At 51.0% G+C, this 19,865-nt stretch overlaps 1 protein-coding gene across 5 annotated transcripts in view; it reads right to left on the bottom strand.

The window, feature by feature from the left end:
• DAB2IP (DAB2 interacting protein) overlaps positions 1–19,865 on the bottom strand; it is an 80,220-nt gene that overhangs the window by 32,076 nt on the left and 28,279 nt on the right. Inside the window, exon 1 of one of the 5 annotated variants that reach the window (XM_070758583.1) lies at positions 5,410–5,491. The exons of 3 other annotated variants lie outside the window; for them this stretch is intronic. The gene's annotated coding sequence lies outside the window, so the exon portion shown is untranslated. Of the gene's footprint in view, positions 1–319; positions 477–5,409; positions 5,492–19,865 lie in introns of those variants that run through there. One more of the 5 variants, XM_070758585.1, reaches the window with a different exon arrangement.

The following is a 19,865-nucleotide window of genomic DNA, read 5'->3' as shown; positions in this document are numbered from 1 at the left end:
AAGCAACTAGAAGCAAAGAGAAAAGCCCCCAAACATTTCATCCTCCAAGAATGACCCAAAGGCTAGAAATGCCAACCCATGTAGCTCCAGTGAAAAGAGGGGCCCAGGAGGTCCCACGTCCATCGGGTGAAGGGGCAAGATCTGACCCCTCCTCCCTTGCCCCTTTGCTCACCTCCTGTGTTGCCCCACCCAAACTGCTGGCTTCCTCCTTGGCCCACATCCAGCTGTGCCCCCTGCTGCCCCATCCCTTCTCTGCAAGCCTTGATTCTGGGGAGAAAGACCGAGGGAGGGGAGGGGGGGACCCTGGGGGCAGACTCACCCTCATCCAGCTCTGTGTCGGAGGAAACCAAGGGCGTCACCGTCCGAAGGGCCCCCTGCCATGATGGGAGCTTCCAGAAGCCCCCGGGGGGGGGAGGGGGGGAGACCCACTGGGAGACACTCGCCCCCTCCGGCCCCCAAAGAGGAAGGGAGTCCAGGAGTCCTCGGCCCACCTCCTTGTATGGTGCCAGCGCTCGCTCGGCCTCTGCGCACGCACCAGGCTGCGCTGGCTCCCTGCCCAGCCTCTGCTGGCCTCATGAAACTCTTTCCGGCATCCTCAGACCCAGCCCTGGGAGGGACGGAGCCCAGCCAGCCCTCTTAACCCCTGCCGAGGCCGCCTCTGGGAGGACAGCAGCTCATCAGGGCTGGGACCCCCGGGGGGAGCAAGGGGGAGCCCCCCAGACTCTCTGGGTCACAGAGCATCCCCTCAATGGAGGAGAGAGGGGCTGCCCACCCTGCAGATCATTTGGGGCAGGGATAGGCCAAGCTGGCTCTTCTAGGACTTGTGGACTCCAACTCCCAGAATTCCTGAGCCCACCAACTTGGCCTTCCCTTGATTTGGAGAAGGTGGGTTTCCGTACCATGGGGAAGCGAGGGAGGGGGATTCAGGTGGAGCCCCTGGGCAGCCAAGGGTCAGGCCTTCCAAGGCAGAGGAGCCCAGGGACCCCCTGCCCCCCTTCGCCATGCAGGAGTCCCAAAAGTCCTCTGGTCTAGCAAAAGCCAGTTCCCCTTTTGGTCCTATCAAAGGGGGGAGCAAGAAGCAGCCCCTGCCAGGGGGTTTAACTGGAGGTCTAGATGACCTTCAAAGGCCCCTTTAACATATATAAATAATTAATGTAACCTGGCCAGCCCCAGGCAACGCCACGCATAAGATCTGGCACCCCATGCGCCCATAGATCCTGGTGGCCCCAGAGAAGGCGGGAAGGAGCAGCAAGGGGAGATTCCGCAGAGCCCTTGAGAAGCGGCCTTATCGCTTTCTGCCTCGCCTGGACTTTGTCCCCAGAGGTAAAACTTTGCAGAAGAAGGAAGGGGAGCAGCTGCGTTTGGTGGAGTGGGCGGGGGGGGACACACACCACAGTTGACCTTCAGCCCCCTCAACTCTCAGATAGACTCTTCTGGCACAAAGCTCTACGGAAAACGGGTCGATTAGAGTACGACATTATTATTATTATTATTATTATTATTATTATTATTATTATTATTATTTATTAGATTTGTATGCTGCCCTTCTCCGCAGACTCGGGGCAGCTCACAGAATACAATACATCATAGTATCAATGGCCAAATTCTTAATCCAAATTCTTAATTATTTATCTGTTTTGTTTTGATATTAAAATTTAGCTACCACAATTTCTCTTGACTGTTTGCTTTTTTCTACTAAAAACTATGCCACAACAGTCCATTTCTTATATTCTTACTTATCGCATGTTTTATTTATTTATTTATTTATTGATTGATTGATTTGTCCAATACACAATGAGGGTTTTAGTGGGTGTGTGTATATATATATATTCATAGTAAAATACATGATGAAGGTTATAGAGGAGATACTCATAGTAAAATATATCTAAGAAAGAAGAGAAGATATAGGAACAGAACATATCAATGAAAGAATAGAAGAAGAGATATAGGAGAGCAATAGGACAGGGGACGGAAGGCACTCGACTTGTACTCGCCCCTTATAGACCCTCCTTTTAATCTCACTGCCCTTTGTGAGGAAAGTTCCAAACTTACTTCTCTTCATACAACAAGAAAAGAAAATATTGGTTCGTGTCATGCCTTTGATCTAATTATAACAATAGCAATAAAGGGGGGGGAAGGTTGTAATTAAGAATTTAAATTATATCATCTTCTTTCTGTGCTTCTATCCTTCGTTCCTTGTAAAAAGAGCAGCCCCCCCCCCCCCAAGAGCCCAGTTGGACCTGGGGGCACAAACAGAGCCAAGTGACTTTGCAGAGCTGATCTTGTGGCTCCTGGAGGCTTTTTTCGGAGACACGTTTCACGCCAACCAGTTCTGCTTTAATGAGAAACGGCGTCTCCAGCCCCCCCCCCCCGCTTCCCCCTCCCCTCCCTCCCTCCGAAAGGAGCCAGCCTGGAGCTACGGCTGCAGAAGGCGCTGGGAAGAGACGAGAACGAATCCCGCCTCGCCTGCCTTTATGGCTCCAACTGCCAGACTATTGATCCTTCCGGCTCCTTGGCTGGGAGAGGGAATCGCCAGGTGGGCTCTTTTTCCACCCCAGGAGAGCAGGGGGGGGTGGGGGTTTTTTTGGGGGGGGGAAGAGGAGAAACAACAGGCTAAATCCATCAGCCGAGAGGAAGAGGAGGAGGAGGAGAAAAACCAGGAACGAGCCACCCAAGAGTCCTTGCATACAAGTCCAATGAATAAATAGAATAAATAGAATAAATAGAATAGATAGAATAGATAGAATAGATAGAATAGATAGAATAGATAGAATAGATAGAATAGATAGAATAGATAGAATAGATAGAATAGATAGAATAGATAGAATAGATAGAATAGATAGAATAGATAGAATAGATAGAATAAATAAATGGCCCATCGCAAGGCTGACGGTGCCCTTCCTGGCAGCAAGACCAGCCCAGGGGGCCTTTTCCAAGGTCGGGTCTGCACCCCCTCCCTGGTGCCCCCCAGCCCCCCCTCTCGTCTGTCTCAGGGGTCCCAGAGGGTGGCACAAATACGCAGGAGGGGAAAGGCAGCTCAGGAGACTTACAAGGATGCCGTGGCCCCCTCCCTCCTGTCAGACCTCCCCCCCCAAAAGCCCCCCCACCAATGGAGCCCCCCACAGCAGGCTCCTGCTCCACACTGCCCCCCTGCTTTTGAGTGGACACCGGATGATGAAGTCATCTGTTTATCTGTAGCTTTTTTGGCACGGCTGCCTGGTCCCACTTCTCTGCCATCAATCTCTCAGCCGTCCACTTCAACGTCAACATCCCCGACAGCCCGGCTCCACCTGCTTTCCTCAACCAGGGGGGGTCCTGGCCCCCCTTTGGCTCCTGCACCCCCCTGGCACCTCCTGCGAGCCCCCCCAGAGCCCTGACAGAAGCCCCCCCCCCCCCCCGAGTCCCCAGGGAGTGGGCGGCATAAATAAAAACCATGACTTATATTTCTTCTTCAGCTGCACCTGGGGTCAGAAATGGATGGTGCAATGCTGTGGAGGAAGGTCCACCTGCAGAGGGAGGGAGGGAGGGAGGAAAAGGTGTGTCCCTCCCCCTCTCCATCACCTGTTATTTTAAGCAGGTGAAGATCCCTCCAAAGGTGTTCGGAAGACTTTGCCTGGGGGAAAAGGCCGAGGAGTCCCCTGACCTTCCGTTGGCTGACTCACATGGTGGCCGTTAGCCCTGGGTCAGGGTGGGGGTGCAAAGCAGCACAAGGAAGGGTGGGGACCCTAAGAAGTGGGGCACGACAACAACAACAAGAAGAAGAAGACACAAACGCAAGCCGGACAAACTGGCAGGGTGGCTTTCCTTCTGCAGCCCCGCCAGGGAATCAGCTCTTTGGAGCAGCTGCCTGAGACCAGGGGGAGCCCCCCCCATGGGACAGTCGAGGCCTCTCTCTGTGCCCCCACCCCACACCCATCCCCACTTCCTGGCCAAGGGTTTGCATTAGGGTTAGAAAATACTAATTGAAGATAAGCGGCGCCTAAAAAAGCCCACACAATCTTGAGCTGCATCAACAGAGGGAGACACTCCAAGACAAGGGAGGGGCTCACATCACTCTACAAGGCCCTACTCAGGCCACACCCAAGAGTCCTGCATTCAGTTGTGGTCACCACACTGCAAAAGAGACATGGATACTGTAGAGAAAGTGCAGAAGGGAGCAACCAGAATGATCAAGGGACTAGAAACCAAAACATAAAGGTGGCGGGAACTGGGCATGGATAGTCCAGCCAAGAGGAGGTCCAGGGGGGAACATGAACGCAGTCCTCACATACTTGAGGGGCTGCCACAGGGAGGAGGGGGTCACATTATTTTCCAAAGCATCAGAGAGCCAGACAAGGAGCAACGGTTGGAAGCTGCCCAAGGAGAGACTCAACCTGGAAATAAGGAGGGACTTTCTGACATTGAGAGCGATCAACCAGTGGAACAGAAGTTGCCTGCAGAGGTGGTGAACGCTCCAACACTAGTGACCTTCAAGAAAAGGCTGAAAAGTTGGCTCTTCTATGACATATGACAGTTTGGAACAAACTTCCAGCAGACGTGGTTGGTAAATCCACCGTCACAGAATTGAAACCTGCCTGGGATAAACACAGATCCATCCTAAGATAAAATACAGGAAATAATATAAGTGCAGACTGGATGGGCCAGGAGGGCTTTGTCTGCTGTCGATCTTCTAGGTTTCTAGATGAACTTCAACTCCCAGAATTCCTGAGCTAGCATGATTGTCTCATGAATTCTGGGAGTTGAAGTCCACAAGCCAACTTTCCCTAACCCTGGACTTGCGTGATGTAGGGTCTCCTGCACCAGCAGGGGGTTGGACTAGATGACCTGCAGGGCCCCTTCCAATTCCAATAAAAAAATAAAATCAATAACTATGTCTATGTGCATACAAAGAACACTACTGTAACTGTTTCATATGATGTCCAAGTTTGTATGTTTATCTGTTTTCCCTGGGGGTTTCTTTTGTGTATGTTTTCTTTCTTTGTTTCCTTTTCTATTTTTTTATATGTAGAAACTTAATAAAGATTATTTTAAAAAAGAGAAACAGGCTGGGGGGCGGGGGGGGGGGTTGTCTCCTGGGCCCGTGCAAAAAGCAATGGTCGGACTCCAATCTGCCTGCAGATTTTGGGAAGCCCCACCGGGCCCTGCGAGGCCAGCTCAGCCCCGGGCGGAGGGAAGAGCGTCCCGGTCCTCGAGAGGGGGCGCAGCAACCGTCCCCCACTCAGAGCCAGCCCCCCCCCGCCCCCCAAGGGAAAGAAGGCAAATCAGGCGCTGGCACCGCGGGGGGGAAGCGCGCGGCCGGGACCTCCGCCAGGATGCGCCCCGGAGGCAGAGACCCGGCCGAGACCGCCGAGGGGACTCCGGGGCTGCCCCCGCCCAGCCCAGCCTCCCCTCGCCCGCCGAGCCCCTCACCTTGGCAGGCGGCGACGCCTCCGCGGAAACTCCTCCGGGCAAGGGCAGGAAGGCGCCGCGCCTCGCCGCCCTCCACCACGGCGCTCCGGGCGGCGGTGGGCGCGCGGCGGAGGCCCCCAAGCCGCTCCCAGCTCCGGCTCCGGCCGCCTCGCCTCGCCTGGCCGGCTTCCGCGGGAAGGGAGGAGACAAAGGCGGTGCGGCTCGGCCCCTCGCCTGCCCAGCTGCCCGCCCCCCCCCGCCCCCCCGCCTGGCCGCGACCCCGCCTGGGAATCCCCGCAGGGAGGGCGGGAAGGAGGGAGGGGGAGCTGGGGCGGAGCGCTCTGCAGATGCTCAGAGGCGCTTTTGCAGCTGGGGGGGGGGCGCAGAGGTGGAGCGGTGAGGTGTGCTCGGCCCCGGGGCTCTGAGTGCCGGCGGAGTCCAGCGCCATTCGGCTGCTGCACCTGGGCGAAGGGCGCCCCTGCGTGTCCGCGCGCGGTTTCCTCCCCTGCCCAGGTGGCAGAATTGCGCCGGACTCCGCCGGCCCTCAGAGCCCCGGGGGCGAGCACGCGCCCCCCTTCCACCTTAGCAGCCCTCCTCTGGAGGCAGGCGTCGGAGAAGGAGGGGGTCCCGGCCACGGCACTGCGCCCCCACGGGGTCAAGAGCCCTGGTGGCCCAGTGGTTAGAGTTGCAGTCCTGCAGGCTCCTTCAGCTAACTGCTGGCTGTAGTTCAGCAGTTCAAACCCTACCACCGGCTCCAGGTGGACTCGGCCTTCCTTCCTTCTCAAGTGGGTCAAATGAGGACCCAGTCTGTTGGGGGCAAGAGGCTGAGTCTGTCAACCATTTGGAGAGGGCTGTCAAAGCACTAGGAAGCGCTATATAAATCTAAAGCCTAATGCTACTTCCAGGACAGGCAGCCCCCCCCTCAAGTCCGGCTGGGAGAGGACTGGAGGGGGCGGCTGGAGGCCTAATGGGCAGAGAGAGAGAGAGAGGTCCATCTCCACCCCAGTTCGGCCGTGCGCACAGCAGCCCAGATCCGGGTGGGCCAAATTCCGAGCACTTCTTTGTGTTCCTCCCGGCTGCTGGAAGAGAGAGACGCCATCTGCACAAGAGCTGGCAACGGGCACAGACAGACTGCCGGGAAGTAAACAGCGTGGGTGGGTTTCGTGGCATCTGTCAAGTGGCAGATCCCAAACATGGCGGCAACATGTGCGAGAGTTTCTGTTTCCCTTTCAAAAAAGATGCTTTTGTGGTGGGGGGAGGGGAGGACGACTCGTCTTAAGGTCTCCAGCATGAAACGCATCAGGCAAGACTTCACCAACTCCAGAAGGGAAACAGGGGGACACGGTCGAAAGATTTAAATATGTTCAAGGGTTAAATAAGGTTCTGGAGGGGAGTGTCTTTAATAGGGAAGTGAACCCAAGAACAAGGGGGCCCAATCTGAGGTCAGTTGGGGGAAAGATCAGAAGCACCGTGAGGAAATATTATTTGACTGGAAGAGTAGTAGAGGCTTGGCACAAACTTCCAGCAGACGTGGTTGGTAAATCCACAGGAACTGAATTCAAACATGCCTGGGATAAACACAGATGAATCCTAAGATAAAATACGGAAATAGTATAAGGGCAGACTGGATGGACCATGAGGTCTTTTCCTGCTGTCAATCTTCTCTGTTTCTATGTCTTTTGAAGGAGAGGGAGACAGAGAGGAGATTCCATGCCAACAGATGAGGATGATGACTGATGACACAGTCAACCATAGGTTTGCACTGGGTTGGGCTTTTGGGTCCACCCATCACGTCCTTCCCCCCAGGGCCCGGGAGAGGCAGATAGGAATCCCTGGCGGTGTTAAAATTAGAATTATTGTCACGGGATCTCAGCTCTTCCAAGCAAAGTGGCCTCTTGCAATTGACCGGTGGAGAATTTTGTCAATGCTGATGGGGCTCCAGATGTTTTGCCATTGCACCCAAGGCTCTTAGTGCTATCGGCCCAATCCCGGCTTTCTTTTGCCATGGCCACTTCCGGGACTCTTTGCTTTTCACCGGGTGGTGCAGTGGTTAGAGGGCAGCCCTGCAGGCTCCTTCAGCTAACTGATAGCTGTAGTTGGGCAGTTCAAATCTCACCACCGACTCAAGGTTGGCTCAGCCTTCCCTCCTTCCCAGGTGGGTCAAATGAGGACCCAGATTGTTGGGGGCAAGGGGCCGATTCTGTCAATCACTTAGAGGGCGTTGTAAAAGCCCTGTGAAGCGGAATATAAGTCTAAGGGCTATGGCTATTGCCAATGTGATCTTCTCCTATACAGTCTCCAGGTACTGCTGCCCACGTATCCAGCCCCACCCCCCACCTCTTTCTTCTAGAGAATGGTTAAGTCTGGGTTTTCCTGCAGAAAGTGCTTCTCTGTTTGAATTCCAAAGTCCCAGAGCTTCCTCATTTCTTAGGGTTTTTTTATTATTATTGTTATTAAAGGCATGCCTGCAAATTAAAAGTTAATGGAGCAGATTTAATGCTGCTGTCAGGCAGCCTCCCACCTAGAGCTGCTTCCGGCTGCAGCCAGTGGAGGGCTCGCTCGCTTCGGCTCAGGGCCGAGAGACGCAACCCCTCCGAGGGGAGGGTGGGTCCAAGTGGATTCTGCTGAGGCGAGCAAGGGGACCTCACCACCAGCGGTGGATCACTGCCGATTCGGACCGGATCTTTAGAACCGGTAATGGGAATTTATGGCCACTCCCCGAACAGATCCTCCAGCCATCGTGGTTTGCAAAACAAAAAAGGCCTGTGAGGATGCACAAAGGCTTCTGCACAGAGAGTAATTTCCAGGTGAAATTCAATGGTGGAAAAAGTCAGGTTCTACATTTAGGCAAGAAAGACAGAACGCACAGGTAGAGTAATAACTGTGAGAGGGACCTTGGGGTCCAAGTGGACGACCATTGAAATAGGATCCAGCCGTGTGCAGCAGCTGCCAAAAAAGCCAACACAGTTCTCGGCTGCATCAACAGAGGGAGAGAATCAAGATCACACAAAGGGTTAATACCACTTTATAAGGCCTTGGTAAGAAGGCCACACTTGGAATCCTGCATTCAGTGTTGGTCAACACAATGCAAAAAGGATGTTGAGACTCTAGAAAGAGGGCAGAGAAGAGCTACAAAGAGGATGAGGGACTGGAGGCTAAAACATACGAAGAACAGTTGCAGGGACTGGGTAAATATCTAGTTTAATGAAAAGAAGGACCAGGGGAGACATGATAGCAGCCTTCCAATACCTCAATGGTTGCCACAAAGAAGAGGGAGTCAAGATATTCTCCAAAGCACCTGAGGGTAGAACAAGAAGCAGTGGGTGGAAACTAAACGAGAGAAGCAACTTAGAACTAAGGAGAAATTTCCTGAGAGTCAGAACAATTAATCCGTGGAACAGAAGTTGCCTCCAGAAGTTGTGAATGGCCCAACTGGAAGTTTTTAAGCAGAGGTTGGATAACCATTTGTATGAAGGTAGTGCAGGGTTTGCTGTTTAAGCAGGGGGTTGGACTAGAAGACCTCCAAGGTCCCTTCCAACTCTGTGGTTATTATTGTTGTTGTTGTTGTTATTTTGCGTGATGTGATGGGACTCTGTGCTTCTGACCCAATCCGGGATAACTTTGATCCAGAGAAACGTCCGACCTCTGCTGCCTTTCAAAGACCGGGATGTGATTTTCCTCGGATGCAAATTACAGAGCCTGTTTGTGGTCAGAGTCATGTGGGCACCGGCCGAGGCTAAATAGGGCCGACCGGCCTGGGGATGCCCTCTATTCTCTGCCTCCCAAGTCCCAGCTGATCGGGAGGAAATGGGGATTTTGCAGTGTCCTTCCCTTGCCACGCCCACCAAGCCACGCCCACAGGGCCAGTAGTAAAAAAACCTGAATCTCGCCACTGTTGAACATCTTTCCTTGCAAACATAATTTCAACTCACTTTTGGGTCGACAGGTGAAGTCGAATAGCCATGTAAATGAAACAAAGAGAACTAGGAGATTTTAAAGAAATAAAAACCGCAGCACTGGAAAGCCCTCAAGCGGTGGTGGCATTGGGTTGGAAAGAGTCTATCAAATGGACACTACAGAACTGGTACATGGTGGATCACATACATTTTGAAATCATGGAAATAAGATTAAACAACTTTGATGAAAATAAACTGGAGAAGCTGATGGACGATGGAATAAGGGGAAAGGTGATATGCAGAGTAGAATCTGTGATGCAAATGTGAAAAATAAACTCCAATCACTCTTTCAATAATAACAAATGAAAGGAGAGCCAAGGAAATACATATATATAAACTAGTAAATATTTGAACCCCGCGCAATTGGTGGTGGTGGTTCTTGTCAGTCGGGTGATGGGCACACGCACTGTGCACTGTTTTATGTTTGTTTCATGTAACCATATCTATAAAATCAATTTAAAAAATATATAAAAAAAGATGAAGTCTCTGGTTGTGACCATTTCCAAAGATTCCAAAATGTTTTGAGTGTTGAGCCAATAATGACCCACCCACACTCTGCAATTTTCCCAGCCTTCTGACCCCCCTCCATGCCCCCCCCAAGAAGACATCACTGGCTGGGGATTAGAGGCCCCTAAGAGGAGCAGAGCTCAGAGGCTTCGTCAGATCCAGCTGTGCACTCACTCAGGTGCCCCCAGCCTCTGGCCCAGATGTGCTCTTCCTGGGCTTCCCCAGGGCTCTGCCTACCTGGGAAAGGCAGCAGACCAGGGGGATAAATCTCTTGGACAGCCAGGTCAGCACATTATCTCTCCCACAACTCCTGGAGAGGGAGGCACCTCCGCTTCGCTTGTCAACTTGCAAAATGGACAGCCTCCTGGGCAAGCCAAAAAACGTGGGGGTTCTCTTTCCTTCCACCTGCCCTGCAAAGGCCCAGCCCAGGGGCAGATCAGGCCCACTTCCTAAGCCACATCCTGCCTAGCCAAGATCCTAGAATAAGCCACGATGGCAGGCTCTCTCCCACATGCTAAAATCCCTCAGAGCTGGAAGTGAAAGATTACCAGGCACAAATAGTTGGGTACATGCAACCTTAAATTTACTTTTTCTCATCGTTCCCATCACCCATCACCTCCCACTTAAGATTGCATGACTGTAACTTGTTGCTTGTATCATTAAGATTTTAATTAATATTGTTCCTTGATTGCTTATTTGACCCCTATGATAATCATTGAGTGTTGGACTTCATGATTCTTGACAAATGTCTCTTTTCTTTTATGTACACTGAGAGCATCTGCACCGAAACAGATTTCTTGGCCAATAAAGAGAATTCTATTCTGTTCTATTCTATTCTATTCTATTCTACCCTACTCTAATGGAAGCCTGAGGCAGGCTCTGCTGCCATGATCTTAGGGCTGTTGGTGGAGGGCGGGGCCACCTCAGAACAAGCCCTGCAAGGCAAGACACCCCCACGGGGAAGACAACAGGCCAGCTGCCCTTGTACATGGAGGCTCCGTTGCATGTGCCCAACATGGAAAACAGAAGCCTGCTCGATTAGGAGAAGATCTATGTCCCCCCCCGACTCCCAATCCTAGCCAGCCCCTCCTGCTGCCCTCTGGGGAGCCCGGCAGAGCAGAGTGAGGCGACAGAGCCGCGAGCAAAACAAGCCGTCCCTGGGGGGCAATCGAGTCACCAAGATTAAACGAGTCCCCTCATCACCAGCCGTAATTAATTCAGGAGGGAGGCCGGCGGAGGTCTGCCCAGACGTCCATTTCTTCACTCCTGCTTTGGGGCCACTTTTGAGCCCTTATTGGGGGGACCAGAAGCCAGTGGGGGCCCCTTCCTTTCTCTGCCGGTTTCTCTTGCCACGCCCACCCGCCTGGACATCACCGATGACTTGTGCAGGAGGGCCACGTGTGAGCATTCACAGTTCCAAACCAGTAGCAAAGGAAAGTGAAAGAAGCCCGGGGCACCTGGGCAGTGCCACACCCCCGCCTGGTCCAGAACAATGTAAAAAATCCTTTTTATGATGCCTAAAGGATGTGGAGACTCTAGAAAAAGTGCAGAGAAGAGCTACAAAGAGGATCAGGGGACTGGAGGCTAAAACATAGGAAGAACGGTTGCAGGAAATGGGTAAATATCGAGTTTAATGCAAAGAAGGACCAGGGGAGACAAGATAGCAGCCTTCCAATATCTCAGGGGTTATTGCCACAAAGAAGAGGGAGTCAAGCTATTCTCCAAAGCACCTGAGGGCAGAACAAGAAGCAATGGGTGGAAACTAAAGAAGGAGAGAAGCAACTTAGAACTAAGGAGGAATTTCCTGACAGTCAGAACGGTTGATCAGTGGAACAGAAGTTGCCTCCAGAAGTTGTAAATGCTCCAACACTGGAAGATTTTAAGCAGATGTTGGTTTTCTAAGCTGGGGACCCTCCCAGTGGGCCCCGCTTGATTCTGGGAGACCCTCTCAAGGTCTGCAGCCCCAGGGAGGGTCTCAGCCGCCTGTTCCGCCTTCAAACCCACCAGGTGGGTAGAGAACTTCCCTTTGCAGCTACTTAGCTTCCAACTCACGTCCTCCGCTCGAGTCTGTGGAGGCTGCTGAAGCACAGCCGATGCCTTCTGGACACCAGGAGTCCAGAAGTCAGGGAGAGAGAAGAGGCCGGCCACCTCTCCTCCCTCCAAGAGTCTTAGAAGCTGGGAGGCCACGAAAGGTCTCTCCCCTCTCCTCTTTCAAGCCGAAAGAAAGAATAAAAGGAACTTTAGGGCTTGAACCGTCTCCCCTTGAGAAAGGAGAGGGAGGGCAAAGAGGCTCCAGTATTATCCAAGGTCAGTGAGCGGCTGCATAAATCAGGGGGTTTTTCCCCTTCTCTTTTTAATGGACGCCTTCGCCTTCCCAAAATACAGATAACTTGTTAACCCAGAACATCTGCTGGGACCTGAGAGTAATTATCAGGGGGGAGAGAAAGGCCTTGAGCGAAGGGGGAGGAGATAAAACACCTTTCTGCAAGGCTGGGCAATCTGCCCCCTTCTGACTGCAGCCCCCTGAAAGACCCCGCGGCCCCTTGATGCTCAGCCCAGGGATCCCAATTCTCCAGCTGCCTGGGTGTCTTGCAGGGCGCCAGAAGGTCAGGGGACCACACGGAAGGGAATGGGGTGTGCATAAGTGCACCAGCCTGCCTTCCGTCCCCTGTCCGAATCTTTCTCTCTTACTAGTATCACGTATATGAATATTATTATATCTTTGTATACCACCAATGTGTACTTGGCAAAACAAACAGATAAATAAAATGGTGGCTACATGTTGAAGGGATGGTTGGCTCTTTACTTAAATCCTCACAAATCTCCCACAGCTGTGGCTGCGTTGGGCATTTGCGGGTCCATAATGGACTTTGGTGCCACTGACCAGGTGTCTAAAACAGAGGCTAAAACATATGAAGAACAGTTGCAGGACCTGGGCATGGAAAGAAGGACCAGAGGAGACAGGATAGCAGTCTTGCAATATCTCACAGGTTGCCACAAAGGAGAGGGAGTCAAGCTATTTTCCAAAGCACCTGAGGGTAGAACAAGAAACAATGGGTGGAAACTAAACAAGGAGAGAAGCAACTCAGAACAAAGGAGAAATTTCCTGACAGTCAGAACAATTAATCTGTGGAACAGAAGTTGCCTCCAGAAATTGTGAATGCGCCAACACTGGAAGTTTTAAAGTAGATGTTGGATAACCATCTGTCTGAAGTAGTGTAGGACTTCCTGCCTAAGCAGGGGGTTGGACTAGAAGACCTCCAAGGTCCCTTCCAACTCTGTTGTTGTTGTTGTTGTTGTTGTTGTTGTTGTTGTTGTTGTTGTTATTATTATTATTATTATTATTATTATTATTATTGAGTGAGGGCAAAGCTGTGGGGATATTTAAATACAGTATGTTCAAGGGTTCAATAAGGCTCAGGAGGGTTTAAGTGTTTTTAATAGGAAAGTGAACCCAAGAACAAGGGGGTACAATCTGAGGTCAGTTTGGGGAAAGGTCAGAAGCAACGTGAGAAAATATTATTTGACTGAAAGAGGAGTAGATGCTTGGAACAAACTTCCGGCGGACGTGGTTGGTCAATCCACAGTCACTGAATTGAAACATCCCTGGGAGAAACATAGATCCATCCTAAGATGAAATACAGGAAATAGCCTAAGGGCAGACTGGATGGACCAGGAGGTCTTTTCCTGCCGTCCATCTTCTAGATGAGAGCAATGGGCCCGGATGGGGCAGCGTCCACTTTCTCCCCCTGCCGCTTCCGAAGCAGAGAAGGGCCACATTCCTCTCCCCTTTCCAAGGCTTTTCTCTCCCTGGCTCCTTTCCGCCTCCAATTATGATCTCACTCTCTTATTTCCCCCCAGCCCCCCCCAGCCCAACCCCTTCCCCAGCACAATCATCCGAAGGCTTATTTCTCAGCCTTCCCAGCCGGCTGCTTTGGAGGCATGTGTGCAAAGTGTCATTACAAGAATGGACTCGGTATTGCACCCCTGTTGGGCGAGAGGAGACATTAAATTTCCTGGATGGTTGCATCTTAAAAACTCCGGGTAATTTGGGGTCCATGATGCGAGCCAGTAAGAGCTGGGGGGTGGGGGGTGGAACAGGCGCAGGTGAGCCGAGCTGGAGGGAGGGGGAGAGAGAGGGAGCCTTTGCTGCCCAGTGAATTCCAAGGCCCCAAGACCTCTGCTGCAGAAGGGGGGTCCTCTTTGCCCACAGCTTCCTTTGCGCTTCAAAGCAGCCCCCCCTTCTGAGAAAAAGCCCCCACCCCTGCGACACACATATACTATTATCATTATTATTATTATTAATTGGATTCGTATGCCGCCCTTCTCCCTGGACTTAGAGCAGCTCACAACAAACATAGAATACATAGTGAAACAATTTAATCCCATTAATTACAATTAAAAGACTTAAAAAGATCCTAAAAACTGAAAAACATGGGTGGAAGCTCATTCCTGGGCTGACAGGCTTGGGGACACTAATCACCAGCCCCTGACCATGAAGGAATGTACAGTGGTCCCTCTACCTACAAACATAACTCGTTCCGTGACCCGGTTCTCAAGTAGAAAATGGTTCTTGAGAAGAGGCCAAAAAAAATCTTGAACACCCGGGTCTTATCTAGAAAAGTTCGTAAGTAGAGGCGTTCGTAGGTAGAGGTACCACTGTATGTTGAATGGATAAATATGTTGGTGGATTGAATATGACTGTTTTTAGATTAAATTGGGATTTTAGTTTGTTTTTAGTTTTATTGGATTTCTGAACTGTATTTTTTCTATACATTGTAAGCTGCCCCAAGTCCTCGGAGAGGGGTGGGATAGAAATCCAATTAATAATAATAATAATAATAATAATAATAATAATAATAATAATAATAATAATAATAATAATAATTCCAGACGGCCTCAAAGAAATGTGGAGAGGGGGATCCTTTCAAAACAGGATCCAAGGAATCAACTTTTGCTAAAAACCAATTCTGGCCGGAGTGCACTTCTGCAGCCACACGTGGGGCCTGTGGGGCCATGTGGTTCTGGGCTCTGGGAGGAATGGGATGGGAGGTGGGGGCTGCAGGAGGGCAGGAGACCCCCTTGGATCTGCAGAGTCCCAGGTCAGCTGCTGGAGGATTGGAGAAGGCAGCCTGCCTGGAGTAGCAGCTGGGCCTTTGGAAGAGGAAGGGGCCATAAAGAGACCCCTCCCCTCCTCCCCCGCTGATCGTCATCTCTTTGTCCAGCAAAATAAATCCTCCGAGACCACTTGGGGAGGAGCAGACAAAAAGCCCCTTCTGCATGGAACCTCAATCCCCAGAGCACCACTTATTTATTTTTATTTATTTTTATCTATTTATTTTTGTCAAGCATGTATTGGTAGCATGCAAAGATATAATAATATTTATATACACGATTCTAGTAAGGGAGAAAGATTAGAACAGGGGACGGAAGGCAGGCTGGTGCACTTAGGCACGCCCCTTACTGACCTCTTAAGAATCGGGAAAGGTCAAGAGTGGACAGTCTAAGGGTGAAGTTTTGGGGGTCAGGAGATGATACTACAGAGTCAGATAGTGAGTTCCATGCATCAACTACTTGGTTGCTAAAATCATATTTCTTGCAGTTGCGTTTACTTTAAGTTTGTATCTGTTCTTCGCTCATGTGTTGTTCTGGTTGAAGCTGAAGTAGTCATTGACAGGAAGGACGTTGTAGCAGATGATTTTATGGGTTATGCTTAGGTCGTGTTTAAGGCAATGTAGTTCTAAGCTTTCTAAACCTAGGATTGTAAGTCTACTTGTGTAGGGGATTCTGTTGCGAGTGGAGGAGTGCTCTGGACGTTTTCAAGAGTGTTTTGGTCTCCACATGGTCTCCACATCTGTATCTCAACCCCCCCCCCTCCTTCCTTCCATTTTGTCCTTCTGCCCCAACACCCCCGCCAGCAGGAGTGTGGGCGGGCACACATATATATATATACACACACACACAGCTGCATTTGTGCAATGCATTTTGTTGTCATCCTTGCTTTCTGCAAATTATAGGCTATAAAGAATTAACGGCCGATTATAAATCAATTTGCTGTGCTGAGAAACAACACAACGGAAGCATTTTGCAGGGGGCAGTTTTTCCAAAGAAAACCAATTAGTGGGGTTCACGTTTTAATGTTAGGAAAATTAGAGGAGGGATGGAGAATTTTTGCCTGCTAAGGCAGCTGGGGGAGGGGGGGCATTTGTAGGCACTGGCACCCCCCCCCCAATATTTTGCAACCACAATGCACACACACACACACACACAAACAATTCAAGAGACCAACCCAGACAGCACAAGCCTCTAGTTCTCACTGATGTGATAAACGAGAACAAATATCAAACTCCAGACACCGACTTGGTCAGGGAAGAAAAGTGACCGAAGGAAGGGCAGACTCTTTGCTGGACAAATGAGCTTCAATGTATCTTTCAGAAGTGGCCGAAATGATTCTCTGACTGACCTGGGGTCTGTTTCCAAAACGGTGGCATTAAATATCTTTTATGTTTAAAATGGGAACTTTGCTCCACGTGGTCACTCTTTTTCTTTTGGTCATTTTTTACTTTATTTTTTCACATGTATTCAAAAAATGTAAATGCACAAACCTTACGAGCACATAAACCCCAGTGCTTAATTCCATATTCCCTATCATTTCTATACCCATATTAACACCTTTTTTCTTGTTAATAAATCATTGTCCTGCATTCAAATCTCATTTCCTCCCCTCATACACTCTCCACCCATCCATCTACTTTCCTTCCTTCCTTCCTTCCTTCCTTCCTTCCTTCCTTCCTTCCTTCCTCTCTCCCCCCTCTCTCTTTTTAAGTTTTTTAAACAATTAAAATAAACAAAATTAGCAGACATGCTTAACATTGGTTGAGATTCTCTGGCTTACATTTCAGCAGTTTACCGCTCTCGTTTTGTTTTCTATATACATTTAAAATCAATTAAGTATATTTATTATAGTTTGTTCTTATTTAATTACCCAATTATCTTATCATTTAAGTCAAGACTAAACTTACGCATGATAAAGAAAAAAGAAAAGGAAGAAAAAGAAAGGGAAAAGAAAAAGTAAGAAAAGGGAAAAGAAAGAAAAAGAAAGAAAGAAAGAAAGAAAGAAAGACTAGTGGTCAACTATTTCCGTTGGCTCACGTATTTAAGCGAACGGTTTCTACGTATCTTCATGTAATTAGTGAATTCTTCATTTACAAGTACAGTGATACCTCGCTTCTACCTAAGAACTTTTCTGGATAAGAACCAAGGGTGTTCAAGATTTTTTGGCCTCTAGTTAAGAACCATTTTCTACTTAAGAACCCGAGCCCAGAAAAATTTCCCAGAAAATTTGAGAGCGGCACGAAGGCCCGGCCAGTTTCCTGCCCTTCCCCTGGGTTTCTCTCTCTGGCGCAGTGTATGGGAGGCGCGTGCTCCTCCTCTCCACCCCAGAGTCCCTCTTTTCTTTTTAAGCCCTAAAGTTTTGGATTTTTTTATTCCCCTCCCCCCCCTTCTTCCTTCGGCAGTGACTGTCCTCCTCCTCTTTTCCTCCTCTTGCTCCCTCCCAAATGCCGAGCTTTTATTTCTTTCCTAAAGGGTTTGCGCACATTATTTGCTCTTACATTGATTCCTGTGGGAAAAATGGCTTCTACCTACAAACTTTTCTATTTAAGAACCTGGTCATGGAACGAATGAAGTTCGTAAGTAGAGGGGCCACTGCACATAGTTATTGTACAGTAAGAGACCTTTGTTTGGAATGATGTATACATATAAATATGTATATATCGTTAGATATCTCTAACCTTCTCTCCACATGGTCACTCTGTAGCAGAGCCAGATCCCTACCTCCATAAGGACTAGTCCCTTGCTTCTTTGAAAAAGGACACTCAGAAAGATTTGCAGAGCTGTGCAAAGCCTTGGCAGGAGCCTCAGGGCAAGGGGGGGGGGGACAGACAGGCATCCTCTTAGAGGGGGAGGGGTGCAGGACTGACAGTATCAGGGGGGAAGCAGGGAAGAGAAGGGTGGACAGAGCCTTCTGCCCTTGCTGTGGAAGAAACGTCTCATAAATTTGCAGCCAGTGACGAGGGAGGGGCCACCACCAGCCTCCGAAGCATCAAGGCTTCATTCTTGTAATTAAGCAGGACGTCCAAACGATGTCCTAGCTCACGCAGGGAAAGGTCAGCAACGGCCACCATCCATCCTGCCGCTAATTGCCAGACACACAGATCCAATTAGCCCAACGTTCCTGCGCAGGAGGCTCCGGGCAGCACCTCTGGTCTTTCCTGGACACCTGGTCCAGCCGAAAGGGATGTTTGGCTTCAGGGGCCCCAGGGGGGGCTGCAGGGGCCCCAGTCTCATTGGGAAGGTGGGGGAGGGGAGGTTTAGAAGGGGAAAGAGTTCTCCCCCCTGTCTGGACACGCTGCAGGGGACCAGCAGTCCCAGAGGGGTGTGTGTGTGTGTGGGGAAACAGTGCCCAGCCCACCCTCCCTTCCCCTGTGGGTCTCCTGCAAGGTGCCCAGCCAGGGACCAGAACTCTTTCCCCTTCTAAACCTCCACCCACCCACCCCCCACCTGCCCAATGAGGCCCCCGCATCCCTTCGCCCTGAGGCTCCTGCAGAGGCTTTCGTTTTCAAAGAACCAAGAGACTAGTCCTTAGGAGTTTGGGCTCCTGACTTCCTCCTCCTCTACCACCAGCTCCATCCTGAGCCCGACCTCTTGACCCCGGCTGCCTTTGGACTCAGCCGTCCCGAGGTGACCGCTTCATTTATTTATCTATTTATTGGATTTAATAAGGACTCGGGGCCACTGGCCTCCTTCTCCAGCAGGGGCCAAAGTGGCCAGGACGTGCCCAGGGCTCCCTCCCGCCAGACAGCCGGGTTTCTTCCGGCAAAGGCCGAGCTTCCCAATGAGGCCCAGCCCTGACTCCCCTCCTGGGCACCTCCAGCCACACAAGCAGAGGGTGGCTGTGAATGGCCAGAAAGTGGGTGGGGGTGGGGGTGGGGGCTGCTTGTTAAAAACTGCCTCCAACTCTGAGCGGACAATAGGGACATCTGTGCTCCCATCAGTCCTCACTTCTGCGCCACAAAGAAGAAGCAGCCTTCCAAGGGGGCACAAAAGAGATTACAGGCGTTTTGTCATTGCAGGGGGAAAGGGGGGGGGAAGAGGAGGAAGAGGAGGAGGAGGAAGAGGAGTATGAAGAGAAGGAGGAGGAAGAGGAGTATGGAGAAGGAGGAGGAAGAAGAGGAAGAGGAGGAAGAAGAGGAAGAGGAGGAAGAGGAGGAAGAAGAAGAGGAGGAGGAGGAGGAGGAAGAGGAGTATGGAGAAGGAGGAGGAAGAAGAGGAAGAGGAGGAAGAAGAGGAGGAAGATGAAGAGGAGGAAGAGGAGTATGAAGAGGAGGAGGAGGAGGAATAGAAGGTGAAGGAAGAGGGGAAGGAAGAGGAGGGGGGAAGGAATTCCTACCCCCTTCACCAGATTCAGGCCCAGCAAGGTTTGGAAATAAATTGACAGATGTCATTGTAAGGCTCTCTCTCTCTCTCTCTCTCTCTCTCTGTGTGAATGTTATTTCCACCCAGCATTAAGTGTCTGCCTGGCCTTCCTCCCACCCCCCAGGCCTTTCCCCTGGCCAAGCCGGCCCGCCCAGCTCACCTTGCCTGACCATCCTCTTTTCAAGGTGGTCATTAATCCAAGGCCAGTAATTAGCTCTCCGCTTGGAGAAGCTTCGCCCCAGTGAGTTCCATTAAGGGAGCAGATTTGCAGACAAGGTGAAAGGAGGCACACCCCCCCCCACACACACACACAGGGCAGGGGACCTCCCGGGGCCGCTGAGTCCTCCTCTGGCCCCTTTCCCCTCTGGGCCCTGGGGGGCAGCCACCCCACCTGCCTTGGGGTGGGGGAGATGTAGGGCTGGCTGTTCTCTCTTCCCTCCAACCTGGTTCCTGCTCCTCCGCTGGGCCGGGGGTGGGGTGGGCTCCTGCCTTCACTAGGGGGGCTGCTCAGGAGGCCCAGGACAGAAGAGGCCCCTC

This window comes from Erythrolamprus reginae, chromosome 8 (assembly GCF_031021105.1).
Source record: "Erythrolamprus reginae isolate rEryReg1 chromosome 8, rEryReg1.hap1, whole genome shotgun sequence".
In the NCBI taxonomy this organism is placed as follows: Eukaryota; Metazoa; Chordata; class Lepidosauria; order Squamata; family Dipsadidae; genus Erythrolamprus; species Erythrolamprus reginae.
Note: the sequence above shows the minus strand (reverse complement) of the source record. Positions and strands in the feature narration are given on the sequence as shown.